The sequence below is a fragment of the Bos taurus genome, chromosome 19 (assembly GCF_002263795.3).
Source record: "Bos taurus isolate L1 Dominette 01449 registration number 42190680 breed Hereford chromosome 19, ARS-UCD2.0, whole genome shotgun sequence".
Classification (NCBI taxonomy): domain Eukaryota; kingdom Metazoa; phylum Chordata; class Mammalia; order Artiodactyla; family Bovidae; genus Bos; species Bos taurus.
In genome coordinates, this window is record NC_037346.1 from 50,403,629 (window position 1) to 50,422,408 (window position 18,780).

Below are 18,780 nucleotides of genomic sequence, written 5' to 3' on the forward strand. Positions count from 1 at the left end.
ACAGTCCTCCAAACAAGGAGGGGATGCCAGCCCCAGTGGGCCCAGAACGCCTGGGGAGAAGCTGGCTGCTGTGGGAGCCTCGGCCCTGGGAGAGCTGCCACACTTCCAGCCCCTCAACCCAGGGTCCCACAACTACAGACTGAGGCCCACGTGGTCACCATTGTCCTGGCCTCCCTACAACACCCCAGGCTGGGAAGGACTGACCTCTCCACAACAGCCCCGGTAGCCATTAACAATGAATGAGGTCTTGGGCCTGAAGAGGAAAAATGGTGAGTGGCCGAGAGACTGAGACATGGGACCCACTGCAGCATCGGGAGAAAGGGACACAAATACCTATAAGTGGGAGGGAAGTTCTCTGTCAGATGGATTTTTTCCCATCTGAGCCTCCAGGGAAGCCACAGAGTGGCCCTCGAACATGCCTTTGCATCTGGCTGACCCTCCTCCAGTGTTTGGGGTTCCCAGCCACATCCCATGGCCACACAGACCAACTGGGTTTAACCCATTCATTTCCCTGGAATGTAGCAATTTTTTTTTCTTTCATAAAGTCTATGTGGGCAGCTATCAGCTGAAACCAGATATAGCAAAATGTCCATCTCCCCATCATGGCTGAACGCCACCTATTCTTGCAAAGGGTTCTGGTTTCAGACCACCTGCCCTCCCAGTTCATGCTGAGCGTGCCCATCTCCCCATGTAGGAAGAGAGAGGCTGTGGGGTCACGCCCCTTGTCTCACGGGTGCCTCAGGCAGGCAGGGTCACTGCAGGCTGGGTGGGGGGTGGCAAGTGAGGGGGCAGAAGGGACTGGGCGCCTGTCAGCACTGTCACTGAGAGTTGTTTGCCATCGATGGCTCCCTGCTCCCACCACTGGCAGAAAGCTCAGTCTTGTCACTTCCAGCAAGAGTCAGGCCGTGACCTCTGCCAGCAGCCCAGTGTGCCATGGGCGTGGCCCTGTCGGTGCTCCCCGCCCTGCTGCCTAGAGACATGTGGAAGTCGGGGTGCCTGTGGAGTTGGGGCCACAGGCTCCCCTGCTGGAAGGTTCCCAGGGAGGGAAGGCAGCAGCACGCCTCTGCTCAGATTCCCGCTGACTCCTGCCCGCTGCCTCCCCAGTGCGCAGGCGGGGGAGGCACACCTTCCACCCTGGCTTTCAGGTCTCCGCGGGTCCCCCTGCCACCACCTGCAGAACGGATGCTGCCCTGTGAGCCAGGCTGGGGTTCCCGTGGTTCCCGTGAGGCAGAGAGAGGGCCTGAGCCCTGTGACCTGGGCCCAGCTCCCCGCCCCTGCCTACCAGGCCACCGAGGGAACTTAGGATTCATGCTTCTGGGGTGCATGGATTAAGGAAATCTCTGATCCTAAAGGCCTGAGGGATGCTGATCTGGTGAAACCTCCCACTCTCGCCCCACCTGAGAAACGGAGACGGGGCCCCATGAATTTGGAATCCATTAGCCACAGACCTTCGCTTAAATACTCCAAACACCAAAGACGTAAACCTGGGGTGCTTCTGGTAGACTTTCTTTTTTACTCTCACCACCCTGTAAAAAGAGCATCTCCTTCAAAACACACATTCCAGGAAGCTAATAGAAAAGGCTGAGGATTAAACATTCTGGGCAAACCATAGCAATGTGGCCTCAGTGACTGGCGGCCTGCCCTCATGGAGACCGGGCTCGTCACTGGCTGTCATCTGAGTGAATGGCTGAGGCGCTTGATGAATAACACGTGTTTTCAGTTTAAAACCATTTCTAAGGTTTATTTCAGTTTATTTGTTTTGAAGTCAGAGAAAACCCCAACTCGTATGGAGAATGAGCTGGGAGGTTCAGACATTCGACACAGGCACAGGTCACACTCACTCAGCTTGCGCTCCGTGACGGTCCTGCCCACAGGCTGTAGACGGGCCTGCACTGGAGAAACCGCAGGACGTATGTGGGCAGCTCTCGTCACCGCCACGGACCCCGCTGTGGACACGGTGCGGGATGCCATGAGGGGACATCCTGAAGGGAATCACGAGGGGACCCAAAGAGGAGACACTACGAAGGGATAATCATGAGAGGATGCCACAAGGAGACACCATGAGGGAAACATCATGAGGGGATGTCATGGGAGGACATCATGAGGGCAGCTGTGAAGGGAACATCATGAGGAGCCGCCATGGGGGAAACTGTTGGGTACACTATGAGGGGAACAGGATCAGGGACGCCACGAGGGGATAGTAAGGAGGAGACCCCGCGAGGAAAGAAACATCATCTGGGGAAGCCAGGAGGGAACAACCTGAGGAGATGCCATGAGGAGAATATTAAGGGGAACAGCCATGTGGCGACTTGAGGGGAACCGTGAGAGGATTCTCTGAGGGGATATCAGGGGATTGTGCCATGAGGGGACATTGACAGATACACAAACTGCCCCACTGAGGCATAGCCACGCCTCCTACTTTATGCCCCTGTTCCTGCTGTGCGTTGCACTTTTGTTTAAAGACCCACGACTAGACAAAACCAGCATGTAAACACAAGACTGAATCACACCCATAAATCTTTGGGTGGTGGAAGGATTATGGAAACTGAGGGCTTCCAGGAACCCTTGGCCTGCCCCAATGGCCTGTGGCAGGCCCCTCAAGTTCCTGGGGATCCCAACAACACGGAGGAGCAGCCCTAGGGCAGCAGCATCTGCTCCCAGGCCTGGGACTCTGCTGCTGACTTAGTGTTTGCCAATGGCATCCCCTGGTGGTGACTTCAGGCTGCATGGATGGGTGTGTCCCCACCCCAAACTGCAGCCTCCAGAAAGGAGCCCCAGCCCAATGCCAGCCTGGCTCTCTTCAGAACCAAAACTAAGAGCCTGTCCTTGAAAACGTCTGAGAACTCCTGACTCTGATCTGTCAGGCCTGTATTTTCTGATCTGTGGAATCAGGATGCTTCGTCCTCGGCGTCCATTGTTCTTTCCCGGCAGAGCCCTGTCTGGTGGGTTGGGAACATGTGGAAGCCATCCCCAGGCTAGCTCTGCTGCATCAGTAGCCCCACAGACCTGCTGTGAGTGTGCAGGTGTGTCACATCTGTGAGTGTGGGAGTGCAGTGTCTAACCGTGCATGCATGTGCCCCTGGTGTTAGGTGTGTTCCCAGGGCCCTTGGAGCAGGTACCATGGTTCCTGGATCCCTCGTGCCTCGGCCAGGTCTAGTGACTGCAAATCAATAGAAGGCCTGATTAATAACCACAGGACCTTGAGATGCAGAGGGCTGGACCCCAAAGGCAGAAACCACAAACGTAGAGGACTGAGAACCAGATGTTGGCCAAGGCCACATTTGGGAAGGATTTTCTGCTTATCTGCATTTTCCAAGGCTTCTAAAATGAACATGAACTTCTGTGGAAATAAGAAAACACACAACTGTAACATTCTCAGCCAGTCTGTAGCCTATGTCCACAGTCTGGGTGAAGCAGAGACACGGAAAAGCATCAAGAAGGGCAAAGGGGTGACCCATCCAGCCTTCCCCTGCAGATGGAAACCCCAGGCCATGCAGAAGCCTGTGAGTGGGGTGCGGGTGTGTGGATGCTGTGTCACCGTGCTGGGTTCGACAGCAAAGGGGCGGGGGGCAGTGTTAGGGAAATGACAATGGAGGAAGGCTTGTTCAGGTTTCAGGGGCTGGAGAGAAGGCCTCTGACTGACTTCTGATCTTGCCTGGTCTATGTGCCTGCTGGCAAACACAGAAATTGTTACCAGTAAGTCAAGGGGCACTTTGGATAAGAAAGGGAACGGGGCTTGGATTTTCTTGAGCCCCTGGAGTTCTGGCCAACTCCCTGGGGTCTGGAAAATCTCCTGACTCACAAGGTGAAACAAACAACAATGTAAAAGGTGAAGGAAAACCAGAGCTGCATTGTTGCACACCCACGGATGATGGTGTCAGCTGCACCCTGGGATTCCAAGCGGGAGCCTCCAAAACTGCAATTTGAAGTCTCACCTGCGAGATGCGGACCTTTTCCCAACTGGGACTCCATAAGGCTTTTATCGAGGGACCTTCCAGCTGTGTTTAAGTCTGGATGTTGGTCGGCCCCATGTGGTGATGTATGTGCTGTTACTTTTCTCTATTGTTTCTATTTCTCTTCTTTTAATGCCTGTATATTAAAATTAAGCCAAATGATCTTCTAGTAAATATTGAAATTGTTTATTTTGTGAGAAGTGGTTTCTTTTATTAATGAATCCTTCGAATCAAAAACAAAAGTAAAACTTTCAGCAAAATGGTGAGGGGGAGGGGTGGCTCTGAGATCTGTCACCCAGACAGATGTGATGCGGCACCATCCTTGAGGACTGTTTTACCTCTTTCTGTGACAATTTAGATTCTCTGCAATCTCAACAGACTGAGCTGGCAGCATAGGTGCCCACCAACATTCCCTGCATGCCGGAAAAAGTGATACTGCCGCTGGGGGTGATTTCCAAATTGGATCCTGGAGCTCATCTTTGTACTAAGACTCCAGGAACAGTCATGCTTGTCTGGGGTTCATCCCTTGCCAGGCCACACAGGACATGTGTGGACTTACCACAGGGCATCCAACCCCGAGACACTGTGAGGCCAGTGCCGAGAAACTTCAAAACAGCCGAGTTCATGCCAGACTGCTGGGGCTCAGGGCCCCCAGAGCTGGGTGTGGCCCCTCAGCTGGACTCCAGCCTGGGTCAGGTCCCCTGAGAACTGGAGAAACAGAAGGTGCCGTGTCAGAGTCCAAGGCCCTGAATCCTCAGCCAAAGGTCACTCTCATGTGGAGAAACCTCTGCAGCCTGTTCAGGGTCTGGCGTTGACTGGTTCACACCCTGGGCATCTTGCCCTGAAAATGACACTCTCTGCTCTAGCTTTTCCGGTCGCCACCAGATACATCCACGACTGATCGTCGTTTCTGCTTTGGCCCAGTCTCCTCATTCTTTCTGGAGCTGTTAGTAATTGCCCTCTGCTCGTCCTGCTCTTGCCCAGTATCATATTGGACACCTTCTGATCTGGGGGCGGGGTGGGGTGGGGCGCTCATCGGGTATCATATCTTTTTGCCTTTGCATACTGTTCATGGGGTTCTCATGGCGAAAATAATGGAAGGAGTTTCCATTTCCTCCTCCATGGATCATTTTTGTCAGAACCCTTCACTATGTCCAGTTTCTCTTGGGTGGCCCCATGTGGCATGACTCACAGCTTCACTGAGTTACACAAGCCCCTTCACCACAACAGGGCTGGGATCCATGAAGGGGCTAAGAAGGTGTATGTGCCATAATCCTGATGCTGGAGATTCTTAAAGGTGCTTTCTCAGACCCCTCAGCAGAGGCAGTGGCTGGTGTGTGCTCTTTTGGTGGACTTTGCTTCTTGGGATTTGGTGGCAATTCCTTTTCATTCTTTCCTGATTCTGTAGAAAGAGAAATTGTAGGAGTAAGTCCTCGAAACACTCCAGCTTCTAGAAGCACAGTCTTCAGTACCCCGGCTCGTCTTTGCCACAGTAGAAAGGAGGTTACCATAGTGGTGACTCAGGAGTGGGCTGGGTAATCGGCCTGGTGAGTGGAGGTCACACCCTAAAACACAATCTCCTCCCATCCAAGCCTTCCGAACAGGCTGAGTAATGGGGCAGAGTGACACGCTTCCCTGTGGAGGGATGGGGCCTGCCTGGGTGGGAGGAAACGTGCCTTGTGCCAGCCACCCCACGCACGGCCCTTGCTTAAAGCTGCACATTCTGCTCCTTTTTGGAAAGCAAGACTGTGGATGTTGGACTCTCAGGACATTTGGGCTAAAATGTACTCACATACTCAGACCCAGACGATGCAGGAATTCTCTGTCAATTTAAATACCATTCTCTCAGGAATCGAAGTTTAAAACTCATATATATCAATGGCTTGGGGAAAACAGGATTTGTGGGTCGTAGAAGATGTTTCCCCTTTTGCAACAGTCTTATAATTAGGAAGGAGAAGGCAATGGCACCCCACTCCAGTACTCTTGCCTGGAAAATCCATGGACAGAGGAGCCTGGTAGTCTGCAGTCCATGGGGTCGCTAAGAGTCGGACACGACTGAGCGACTTCACTTTCACTTTTCTCTTTCATGCATTGGAGAAGGAAATGGCAACCCACTCCAGTGTTCTTGCCTGGAGAATCCCAGGGACAGCGGAGCCTGGTGGGCTGCCATCTATGGGGTCACACAGAGTCGGACACGACTGAAGTGACTTAGTATAAAATTAGGAAAAATGCTAAGAAAGAAGCTATTAAACCATGTATGTCGTCTCCAATCTAAGCTGCAGGCAAACGAGACAAGGAAGCTCATTGCCCAGGTGTTAGGAAACCCAAACCGAGAGGGCCAGGAATGTGGTGCAGGAGGTAATAGAATCACTCACTAATTAAAGCCATTGCTGCACTCCCTCCCCCCAGGCTTGGCTTCCAAGCCACTGCTGGAGGAAACAGGAGAGACAGGGTGGAAATGGCAAAAAGGGGCCAGGCTAGCTGCTATCCTGATTCTGGTCACTTGTGTTAGAAGGAGGAGGAGGAACTTGCTGCTTTTGCAGTAGGTTGCCAAGCTCCACATTTCTTCCCTGTGATCTTGACACTCCAATGTACCGTGATCCCAATGTATCCTGGTGGATCAGGGTGCATTTTTTAGACCCTCTTCCTCAAGCCTCCCTGTCTCTGGAAACCCTTCCACATCTGTGCTGTTGGCGCCCTCTGCAGGGTGGCTCAGCAACTTACAGGTTCATCATGCCCTCGCCCCGCGCGGGAAAGGTGTGCTTTCCAGGCTTCCTAAGGAAACTGGTCAAAGGAATGTGTCAAAATAAAACCTGGCAGGGAAAGTGCATCAGATGTCGGGTGGGTGAGTTGGAGGAGGAGAGAGAGATGAAGAAAGGTTGTGAGTTGATGGCCAGGGCAGGACGGTGGCAGCAGCCAGCCCGAGGAATTGCAGGAGACCTCACAGAGAGACCTCAGCCCTGACAACCCCTTTTCTCTGGCCAGCAGGTGGGGGCCTGTTCCTCCAACTCTGGTTCTCTTTTATGTGTCCTGAGGCTCCAGTATCTTCCATCCCTCCAACCACTGGGACTCAGAACTTAAGACAAACCCAAATCCCTCTTTTCCACCATGAGGACGGGTTAACCTGAAGTCCCTCAAAGGAAACACGAATCAGAAAGTCAGAAGGCTTTAGCTCTAATGGAAGAGAAACGTGAGTCCTCTGGGTGTCTCTGGCCTTGATTCCCCAGTGCTGTGCTGTGATCTGCCCTGACTGTGTGTCCTGCAGGGTGATAGAGAGAGCTCTGGCCACTGATCAGCCCTTGAAGCTGGGGGCCCCTCTCCCTCTGGGCTCCAGCCACAGGGGAAGGTTTTGCCCCTGGGAGGGCTGGCCACAGTGCCTGCCTGTGGAGCAGGGTTGGACCCACCTGAAACAAATCTGTGGCCACCAGGTTTGTGAGGTGTGGGCCAGCATGTGGCATGGCTCCTGGACACCTCCCCCCGTGTGGTCCAGGAGCAGCAGCAGCTGGTGAGCAGCACACAGCATCGCCGCTGTCCAGACCTGAAGAACAAAGCCACATGTGACCAGGTGCTCCAGGGATGCACAGGCAGGGGACAGGTTGATCACAGCAGGCACAGTCCTGAGATCTGATGTGGTCTCCTGTGTGTTTATGAGCGGTGGACTGCCCTCTCCTCTTCAGCACTGCTTAATTCTAAAATTATATTCTGTAGTTCTCCTAACAATTTTAACTCTAAACCTGTCTTGGAGCTTTATTCATTGTCTGACTCCAGGACAGCAGGGATTGCTCCCAGCCCCGTGGCTCCATGGCATGCACCATGTGAGCCTACGTGAGCCCGGGTTTGTGAGAGCGCCCGGCTGTGGGTCAAGTCGAGCCCGAGGGCAGTGACCACCGTCATGGGTCAGGTGGGCTAACAGAAGTGCCCGGTGAGCCCAGCAGGACAGCACCGGGTGCTTTGGGGCAACCTCCTATGGCATGAGGGGCTCCAGCCACACTGAGCTCCAAGGTCAAGTTGCTCTGCAGAGTCTCAATTCTATCTAAGTAAAGACTGAACATAAGACAAAAAAGAAAATGATACATGCAAGTTGTGTCGAAGTCTGTTTTGAGAAAAAGCTGTAGATCTGGGTTGGAAGAGACACGGGGCAAAAGTGACCCAGGCGCTCCCTATCCTCCGTGAACTGCCCTGCAACATGACAGCGACACGTGCAGCCAGGGCAGGCCCTGTAAGGTATAGTTCAGGCCAAGGCAGAAAAAGGAAAGACGACCTCAACAGAAGTAGGTTACCTTTATTCAGGCAAGGAGGGGCGAAGTCGGCCTAACGACCAGGCTGAGCTTGGAGAGAGATCAGGGAGGCTCCATATTTATAGGGAGGTTTGTGCAGGTGATAAGGGAAACGTTCATCAGCCGGGATGTTTTGGGTAGTTTTTGGTTGAGATGGCATTGCAGTTGGGCAGGGGTGATAAATCTTCTGGGCAGGTGTAGGGGGTGTAAGGTTTCTGGACAGGGGGTGGTAAGTCCCAGATAGATATAACCGGCCTGGAGCATCAGGGCGGGACCTAAAGTTCTGTTTTGTTTTCCCTGAAGTTAGATGATTCAGCAAGGGCCTTTGAGACTCCTGTTTTCTTTTCTAGGCCCAAAAGACTCCTTCATTCCAGACCTGAAATCATTGTAAAAAAATGGGGAAAAGGGTGCCGTATCTCTCTGGCTACTTCTTGCTGGATTGGGGCAACGAGTTGGGTCTGGAATGGAGGATCATCCTAGGGCCCAGGGTCTCCTTTTTCTGAGCTTGGGGTGAGGCTCTCGAGAAGAAGAATGGTCTTGACCTGATCTCGAGAGATGGCCCGAATGCATTCTTGGAGAAACCTTTGAAAGAGATTGAAGAAACAGGGTCCAAATAAGAGGAATAGAATGATAAATACCAGTGGTCCCAGGAGGGAGCAACCAAGGGAACTGCTTTCGGGGACTGTAAAGGTTTTGTAACTCTTTTCTGCGGCGTTCAATTCTGTCTCTAAGTTCTTTGACTCTGCCCTGGACTACGCCCGTTTCATTAACAAAATAGCACCACTCTTCTCCTAGGAAAAGGCAGGTCCCTCCCTTTTCTGCGGTGAGAAGGTCCAGGGCTCGCCTATTTTGAAGGGCCACAGAAGCTAATGAGTTAATTTGTCTTTGGATTGAAACGAAGGACTCCACTCCCTGCTCCATGTCTTCATTAAGTTCTTGGGACAGCTTGTAGTAGAATTGGGCAGAGGTTGAGCTGCCTCCAATCCCGGTGCCTAGGGCTGCTGCTCTGCCAGTCCCAATCAGGAGGGGGCTATGACGGCTCGTCTTTTTTGTGGGAAAGTTCCCCTTGCGGGGAGACTCTTTGTTCTACCTCTTCTTCTTTGAGGAATGTTAGGCCCGGGGTCAGGAAGACCAAGATTCAGGTCCAGGGGGATCTGACGGGAGACACAAATATGCACAGGTCTGCAGAGAATGAAGATTCCCGGATTGGTGCAATTATTTGTGCTGTTCCAGAGAATCCAAGTGGAACAGAAGGAGGGAGTGGAGTTTGTAAGACCAGTGTAGTTGGGACTAGAGTAGTTGATACAGGTTAGATTTGAAGAGGCTGAGAGAAGGACATTGTCAGAGACTGGCCCAATGAGTTGTGTAGTTTTTTGTTGGAAAGGGGAGGTGTAGTTGCCCTGTAAAAGCCAAGTTGAAGGTAAAGGAATTGTTATGACGGTGAGGGAGACAGTGACATGCATATCTAAGACTGGGATGTGTGTTGTGTGTACTGGAAGAATTGTAAGGAAGAGTTGAGAGGGCGGGTAAGGTGCTGGTTGCCAGAGGGACGTTTTAGGACAGGCCGTAACTGGGAAAGGAGGTCTAGGCGTTTATAAGGCTCAGGGGTCGCCTGTAACTGGGAAATTATGTTCTTTATGACTTGTTCTTGTTTCTTTTCCCGATTTTGATCTAGTATCCCGCCCCCGTCTGAGTACCCCCAGTGGGTAATGGGATAGAAACATATGTTTCTTCCATTTGGCTTATGGCAGGTACTCACGAATTTCCCTCTCTGTTGTACCTGAACAGTGAGTAGGATTTGGACTTCCCGCCCCCAAGGTTCATGGTGCATGGTTTTGGAGCTGTATTATAACATGAGGAATGTACATAGGAATAAATGTCAGAGCAGGGGCAGGGAGTAGCCAGAAGGCTGGGGAGTGCAGCAAGGATGAGGAACAGAGGGGTCATGGGCTGTTAGTTAGGCAGTGCAGAGGAAATAGCACCCTAGGAGTAGAACACAGCTAGCAACGTAGGCGATACCCACGGAAAGACGAAGGCTAGGTGGCCAGTCCTGAGGGAGACAGTTACCTGGCCTATAGCAAGGATTAAGCTTAAGAGTGCTGTTATAGTTAGAGACAGGGAGAGGCCAGTGAGGGCGAGGGGGAAAGGCCCCAAGTTGGTGGTGGTTTGAGTCTGGGGAGGAACACTGTTTTTTAGGATGTGGAATGATGTAGAGAATGAGAGTAAAGAAATCAATTTCGTCTGGAGTCAGGTTGTAGGAGGATCCCTGGAGCCACAGTTGAGACACCAGTGTAGTCAGGTCTTTGGAGGAGGTTCCTGTTGGGGCGCTGGTCCAGAGGTCTTGTAGTAGTTGGGTCAGGAACAGTTGCAGGCTGAGAGTCCAGGTCATTCAGTGTCTTCTTGGATGGTGGACAGAGGTTGTCGCCAGGTGAATTTTAAGGAGGTGGGTCCTGTGAGGGAGACCCGATAGGTGTCATTTAAGGAGGGCAGCGCAGGATCGGAGGTGACCCGTTTTAGGCGAGACGGGTGTACTCAGGAGGTGACCTCGAGTTTATCTGCAGTTGGGGTGAGGAAGATGATTTTGAATGGTCCCTACCACTTTGGGGTTAGGTCACCCTGGGGATTATCAGACAGACAGACCGTGTCCCCAATTTGTAAAGGAGGCAGGGAGGCTTGGGGGTCAGGGGCAGGAAAGTTGTGGTTGACGTATTTCCAGAGGCCATTGCGGAGTTCTGCCAGCAGAGGGGCGTGTAAGAAGCTTGGTATAGGAGGAGGTTCAGGGTGGCGTCCAGGAGGGAACATGGGCCTCCACACATCACCTCAAAGGGGCTCAGCCCCAGGGGCTTTCTGGACAAAGCCTGTATTCAGAGGAAAACAATTGGCACAAGTTTAGTCCAATCCAGATGTACTTCGAGGGTTAGTTTGGTAAGGGTTTCTTTGATTTTTCTATTCATCCTTTCTACCTTTCCTGAGGACTGGGGACTGTATGGAATGTGAAATTTCCAGGGTATCTGTAAGAATTGGACCAGTTGTTGGGTGACCTCGGATGTAAATTCCGGGCCATTATCAGACTGTAGGGATGAAGGTAGGCTACACCTGGGATAATTTTTGTGAGGGGGATTTGGGCCCCGGTGTGGGCTCTTGTGTTTGTGGTGGGAAATGCTTCTACCCACCCCGAAAAGGTGTCCACAAGGTCCAGGAGGTATCTGACTCTCCGGACCGGGGGCATATGAGTACAGTCTATCTGCCAATCCTGTGTTGGGAGGCTGCCTCGCATCTGATGGGTTGGAAAGGATGTCGGTTTAAGGTTGGAATTGGGGTTAGTACGTTGACATGTTTGACAGGAGCAGGTAAGGTTATCTAAATATTGTTGGTCAGCATTGGATATGGGGAAGTGGTTACGGAGGAACTGTCGGAGTGTCTTGGATGAGGGAGGAAAAAGTGAGTGTAGATAAGAGAGGATTTCTGTGGTGGAGGGAGGGTCGGGTGGAGTCAGAGCTAGGATGACAGGGGACTGGAGGGAAGGATGGGACAGGGCTGTCTCCTTTCCTTCTGGTCTGCAGCATTGTTATAGCTGATACGACACTTCCCTTTTGATGCCCCTACAGTGGAGGATGGCGGCTTTGTTTGCTAAGAGTGCTGCCTCTAGGAGTTTGTGGATCAGGTCTGAATTAATAATGGGGGGTCCCTTTTGGGTTAGGAAACCTCTTTCCCTCCATATTAGGATGTTTGAGTGAAGTACGTTATAGGCATATTTGGAATCTGTGTGGATGTTAACCCTTAGATTTTTAGCCAGAGTTAAAGCTCTGGTGGCTTCCCAGTTAAAGGCTTTCCTTTTGGCTCAGAGGATAAAGCGTCTGCCTGCAAAGCAGGACCCCGGGTTTGATCCCTGGGTTGGGAAGATCCCCTGGAGAAGGAAATGGCAACCCACTCCAGTATTCCTGCTTGGAGAATCCCATGGACAGAGGAGCCTGGCGGGCTACAGTCCACGGGGTTGCAAAGAGTCGGACAGGACTGAGGACTTCACACACACACTCAAAGCTCTGGTGAGAGCTATCAGTTCTGCCTGTTGGGAGGTGGTGTGAGGTGGCAGAGGTGAAGCTTCAGTTGTCTGGGTTAAGTGATTGTGACAAAAGTCCCCTGGATGATGGCGTATTCTGCTGCAAAGGGTGGGGATTTTTGAGAGCTGCCATCAACGAACCAGTGTGGGGTGTCTGGGTCTAGGATGGGCTGATCTGTTAAATGTTGGAAGGGGTTTTGGGTAAGATCTACTGTTAGGCTGCAGCTATGTAGGAGGGAGTCTGTTGTAGAGGACGTGGGTAATAAGCTGGCAGGGTTAAGGGGAGAGCAGGGGGAGAATGAGAGCTGAGGGTCGAGGAGAAAAGTATGTAGGACCTGTACCCTGGAAGGGGGAAGGGAGAGGAAAGCCCGATGTGATAGTAAGTCTCCGAAGGTGTGTGGAGAACAGACTGTTAAAGGGGCATGCCTAGAGGGTTTATTTGCTTCCGGTACGAGGGCTGCGATAGCAGCCGTGGCCTGTATACAGGGAGGCCAGCCCTTGGTCACCATGTCAAGCTGTTTTGATAGATAGGCTATGGGAGCCCAGGTGTCTCCGGCCCGCTGACACAGAAATCCCAGGGCCTGTGCTTGGTTGGAGTGTGCAAAGAGAAAGAATGGTCTGGTGTGATCTGGCAGGTGGAGAGTTGGCACTCAGAGGAGGCTGTGGGTGAGCTGGCGAAGAGGATTGGCCAGCGAGGAGGGGTTAAAAAGGGGCTCATCCGGACATCCTTTAGTTGCCTCACAGACAGGCTTTGCAAGGAGGGAGAAGTTAGGGATCCAGATACGGAAAAAGTTGAGGAGGCTGAGGATAGACAGGAGCTCCCTTTTCGTTTTTGGAAGTGGACCGTTAATCAAGGCCTGGATTCTATCTGGGGGAATCGTTCTTTGTTGGTGGGATATGGAGAGCCCCATGTAGGTGATGATTGTCTGGGCTATATGGGCCTTAGATTGGGATACCCGAAAACCCCAGGATCCCAGGGCCCCAAGGAGTTTGGCAGTATGTTGGCGGCAGAGTTTTCGGGTTGGGCTACAAAGGTGGAGGTCATCTACATATTGCAGGAGATGACTCAGGGATAGGTCGAGTATCTCTAGGTCCTTTTGTAAATCCTGTCCAAAAAAGTGGGGACTGTCTCTGAACCCCTGGGGGAGAACTGTCCATGTTAGTTGTTGGGAAACGTGAGTCTCGGGATCTTGCCAGGTGAAGGTTGGGAGGGGGGGGGAGCAGGATGGTGAAAAAGGCGATCTTTGAGATCTAATACCATGAAGTGGGTTGCAGTCAGGGGTATGGCGGAGAGAAGGGTATAAGGGTTAGGGACTACTGGGAATGTCGATGTGATGGCCTCAATAACTTTCACAGATCCTGGTTCAGGATACTGGACCTGATCCTGGTCCCGGATCCTGGACCTGATCCTGGTCCCTTCCTTACTGCCAGAATAGGGGTGTTGTGTGGTGAATGGGTAGGAATTAGGATAGAGGCTTGAAGAAGACGGTCTACGATGGGCTTAAGTCCCTTGTGGGCCTCCGGGGTGAGAGAGTACTGTTGTTGGGTGATTATAGTCAAGGGGTCTTTTAGGGTAATGTGGACTGGGGGATGATGTTTGGCTATGGATGGGTGATCAGTGTCCCAGACTTGGGGGTCTGAGGTGGGTAGATCCAAGGGAAGGTCAGGGTGAGGGATAGGGACCATCCAGGTGCCATCTGCATGCAGAATATAGAGACTGTATCGAGAGGGGTATGGTCATAAAGACCCCCAATTTGGATAACAAACCTCTCCCTAGGAGTGCCATCGGGCACTGAGGCATTATGAGGAATGAGTGTATAAGGGTCGATTTTCCAAACTGACAGAGTAATGGAGGGCTGATTTTTGGCCTTAGGGGAACTCCAGAGACCCCCCTTGATTGTGAGTTCTGAGTAGTGAGTTGGGCCAGAGTAGGAAGTTAAGAGAGAGAAAGTAGCTCCAGTGTCTACTATAAAAGAGGTCGTTTTTCCAGCCCTACCCCATCTACCCTAAGTTCCGAGCTCATGTTTGGGACAGGGGCTGGGTGGCTGGAACCTGGGCCACATCATTGGAACAACTTTCGTAGGGTTGGGCTGGGGTTCTAGGGAAAAGTGGGGATTTCTCCAGAGGCGTCAGGGCATCCCTGGGGACACTCCATCTTCCAGTGTCTCCATTGGCCACAGGTTGGGCATGCTTTTGGGGGGCCGCGGGTTTGGGCATGCCTTTGCCCAGTGTCCTGAACTGGTTGCATCAGAAGCAGGGTCCGGGGGTGGGGGGTCTTAAATCCCGTTCTGGGATGACTTGGGCCAGGTTGAACTCTTTCCTTAATTGCTGCCGCCAAAAAGGCATATTTAGCTTTTCTCTCACGTTCTTTTTCTCTTAGCCTCCTCCTCTCTATTATTGAACACCTTGAAGCCTACTTCTAGAAGGTCTCTTTGAGGGGTCTCAGGGCCCTTTTCTAGTTGTCGAAACTTGCATCTGATGTCAGGGGCGGACTGGCTGATGAATTGAATGTGAAGGTAGAGTAAGCCAGCAGGGGTGGTGATATCTAGGTTGGTATACTTCTGGACTGCCTCTGTGAGGCGGGCCGAGAATAAGGCTGGATTTTCGTCTTCCCCTTGGGTGATTTTCCTGACTTTATCATAATTGACATGGATATGAGTATTTTCCTGCATCTCTTCTAGAATGCAGGTAATCATATGATTCTCCTGATACCTGGGTCACCGGGCTGGTAAGTCCAGTGGGGATCTAACGGAGGCACCGCCCCATCAGCACCTGGGCTCTCCCAGTCTTGCTTATGTAAATGATCAGCATGGACTTTTGCAGCTTGCCAAATATGGGCTTTTTCATCAGGGGTGAGAGTGGCATTTAGGATATAATAGACGTCACTCCATGTGAGGTTATAGGCCTGTGAGAGTTTCAGGAATTCTTTCCTGGATCTGGTAGGATTTTCAGAAAATGATCCTAACGTTTCTTCTATCTGGCTCATATCTGACAGTGAAAATGGCATGTGGACTCGGGTGGGGCCCCCTGGTCCTGCCACCTCTCTCAGGGGATCATGTTGGGTACATGACCGTGTGGCAGTGGGGGAAGGAAGTGGGGAGGGGGAGTCGGGGAGATGGGGTAGTGGGGTTGAGGGGGCGTCAGGAGAGGTTTCTGGGCCAGTAGGAGAGTTGGATGAAGGGGAAGGAGAGGGTTGGCGGGTGGCAGGTAGAGAGGGGGCTCGTCTGCGGGTTGAACTCCTGGGGCAGGTGCGGAAGGTCTCGGGTCTATGGTTAGTTTAGGAAGAGCCCGTTTGCTTGGGAGACAAGGTGCATAGAAGGACCTCGTGGGTGGAGCGGGCCTGGCATAGGGAGGGCCTGCTCCAAAGGGCCCAAAAGGCTTGGGCATATGGGACCTCCGACCACTTGCCATTCTGTTTAAGGAAGTTGATGAGATTTTGAAGAATGTTCAAGTCAAATGTGCTGACTTCAGGCCAGCGGTCTTGATTGTCTAATTGGTATTGAGGCCAAATCTGTGTACAGAGTTGTTTTAAACCGTTAGCTTTGAGTTCAGTGAGTGACAGTGGTTTGAGATTTTTGAGAACACAGGTCAGAGGGGAATCTTTTGGGACGGATTGGCCAGACCCCATAATTGAAAGGCAAGCAGAGGCTCCTATTGAGAGCTTGAGTCCTCACCCGTAGTCGCAATAGGAGTTATGAGAAGAGAGCTCTGTGTCGAGGTGGAGCATCCCCCACCGTCACCTACAGAGTGCCCCTGGGCTGGGGGTCCCCGGGACCCGGAGAGGACTGAGTTCTAGGGCGCCTCTAGAACACCGTCCGGATCTTACCTTAATCTAGGGGCCGGCTTGAGTGGAGTGTTGCATGTAGAGCAGTTGAATGGCAGGAGTTCCCTATTCTGGAGGTCGTCAGAAAGAGAGAGAGAGGGAAAGGGGGTAGAGCCGAGGCCTGGGGGTACGCAAAGCACCAATAAAGCCTTAGGCCAAGGCTTGCACCGCTCACGAAGGCACTAGTGTCCCGGAGGGGAACTTGAGCCCTGGCAGAAAAGTGAGCTCGGAGGATGTTCGCGCGCCCGGATTCCCGGAAAAGGGAAAACATGAGACTGAGGGAGACTGAGAGGGAGTGAGCCGAGTGCCTCGCCCCTTCCAGGTTTCGGCACCAAGAACGTAAGGTATAGTTCAGGCCGAGGCAGAAAGAGGAAAGACGAGCTCAACAGAAGTAGGTTACCTTCATTCAGGCAAGGAGGGGCGACAGTCGGCCTAAGGACCAGGCTGAGAGCCAGAGGGACCAGGGAGGCTCCATATTTATAGGGAGGTTTGTGGAAGCGATAAGGGAAACGTTAATCAGGCGGGATGTTTTGGGTATTCTTTAGTTGAGATGGCATTTGTAGTTGGGCAGGGGGTGATAAGTCTTCTGGGCAGGTGTAGGGGGTGGAAGGTTTCTGGACAGGGGGTGATAAGTCCCAGATAGATGCAAAGGGCCTGGAGCATCAGGGCGGGACCTAAAGTTCTGTTTGTTTTCTCTGAAGTTAGATGATTCAGCAAGGGCCTTTGAGACTGTTGTTTTCTTTTCTAGGCCCAAAAGACTCCTTCAGGCCCAAGTGTGATTCTGATGACGACAGTGTCACCAGCTGGAGGGGCCTCTGGCTGCCTGGACCCCTGAATGACCGTGTGGCACAGGCCCCCTGCACAGGCTCCCAGGGTAGGGCAGCTGCTGCTGCTGCTGCTAAGTCGCTTCAGTTGTGTCCGACTCTGTGCGACCCCATAGACGGCAGCCCTCCAGGCTCCCCCATCCCTGGGATTCTCCAGGCAGGAACACAGGGTAGGGCTGGAGGCCCCTGTTTCCACGGATCCCCCACCGCAGACCATCACCAGGAGGCCCCTCTTCCAGCAGAGGGCACGGGCAGCTGAGAGGAGACCTGGTCAGGTGTATATGTGCCTGGGGGATCACCCGCATATGAGTCTCCCTCACCCTGAGCAGACCCTCAGACCAGGCCCCCCAGGCATGCTGACTCACACCTGCCAACTTGGGGCCCAGTTCAGAATGGTATTCCGCCTCCCCCGACCACCCCCGAGAGCAGCTGCCTAGAAGGCCTGTCCAGTTAGAGCCAGACATGAAACAATGGACTGGTTCCAAATTGGAAAAGGAGTCAGGGCTGTATATTGTCACCCTGCTTATTTAACTTATACGCAGAGTACATAGTGCAAAATGCTGGGCTGGTTGAAGCACAAGCAGAAATCAAGATTGCCAGGAGAAATATCAATAATCTCAGATATGCAGATGACACCAACCTTATGGCATAAAGCGAACGGAAACTAAAGAGCCTCTTGATGAAAGGAAAAATAGAATGAAAAAGCTGGCTTAAAGCATGACATACAAAAAACTAAGATCTTGCCTGCGTCCCAGACGTCTCAGCTTTTTGGCAGGATAGCCCTCACAGGGACAAGGAGGCAGGAGGCTGGGCTGCTCCGCGGGCTGGCCGTTCTGTCAAGGCCTCTGTCAATCCCTAGTCTGGTTTCTGAGATAGGATGACCTCCCGCTCCCAACAAGTGCCTTCCCCACCCACCTCCCCTCCCCCTAGCGGAGTGCAAGGCAGAGACGTGCAGGAGGGATGAGTATTCCAGGCCCAAGGCCACGTCATTGGTTCCAGGTTCACATGCTCCTGTGTGTGTGAGTCGCTCAGTCATGTCCAACTCTTAGTGACCCCATGGACTGTCGCCCGCCAGGCTTCTCTGCCCACGGATTTCTCCAGGCAAGAATACTCGAGTGGGTTGCCATTCCCTCTTCCAGGGGTTCTTCCGGAGTCTCCTAAAGTGCAGGCAGATTCTTTACCGTCTGAGCCACCAGGGAATCCCATCTGCTCCTTTAGTAGCAAACAATCCCCATTCTTTTAGCCTCTGAATCCTTTTTTCGAACCCCTTATCAGCTGAGCCAGTGAAAATCCAACGGCAAAATGGCAACTGGGTGGCCGATACTCCATGCGCGAAAACGATGGAGTGAAGGAGTGTGGGGCCTCCACTCACATGCCACCAGTCAAGTCCCGAGATTTTGTGCCAAATGGCAACAAACCGGGATTTGTGACTAGTGTGCATATTTTATGAAGCAGGTGGGACTCAGTGCTCTCCGAAAACCATACTCACCTCCTGAATTTAGCAGTCTGCCTCCAAAAGCTTCCCAGGTGACTCAGAGATAAAGAATCTGTCTACCCAGCAAGAGAGGCAAGTTTGGTCCCTCGGTGGAGAAGACCCCTGGAGAAGGGAATGGCAACACACTCCAGGATTCTGCCTGGGAAATCTCAGGGACGGAGGAGCCTGATGGTCTACCATCCATGGCGTCTTAAAAGAGTTGGACCCAACTCAGCAAATAAAACAGCAGCAGCCACCTCCAAAGTGGGGAGGGGCTGGGGAGCCGGCTCTGTAAACACTTGTTCCTCTGCCCCAGGGACATCCATGGCTGTTGAGCAGCCTTCACTGAGAACCCACTGTGTTTAGAAT

General features: G+C 52.4%; 1 long non-coding RNA gene across 1 annotated transcript; it reads right to left on the bottom strand.

Moving 5' to 3' along the window:
- Positions 1–8,215: 8,215 nt before the first annotated feature.
- Positions 8,216–16,446, bottom strand: LOC112442693 (uncharacterized). The gene is made up of 2 exons (XR_003030944.2): positions 16,117–16,446; positions 8,216–10,680 (listed from the first exon to the last, which is right to left on the bottom strand). It is a non-coding gene; the product is annotated as an uncharacterized lncRNA (long non-coding RNA).
- Positions 16,447–18,780: the final 2,334 nt, after the last annotated feature.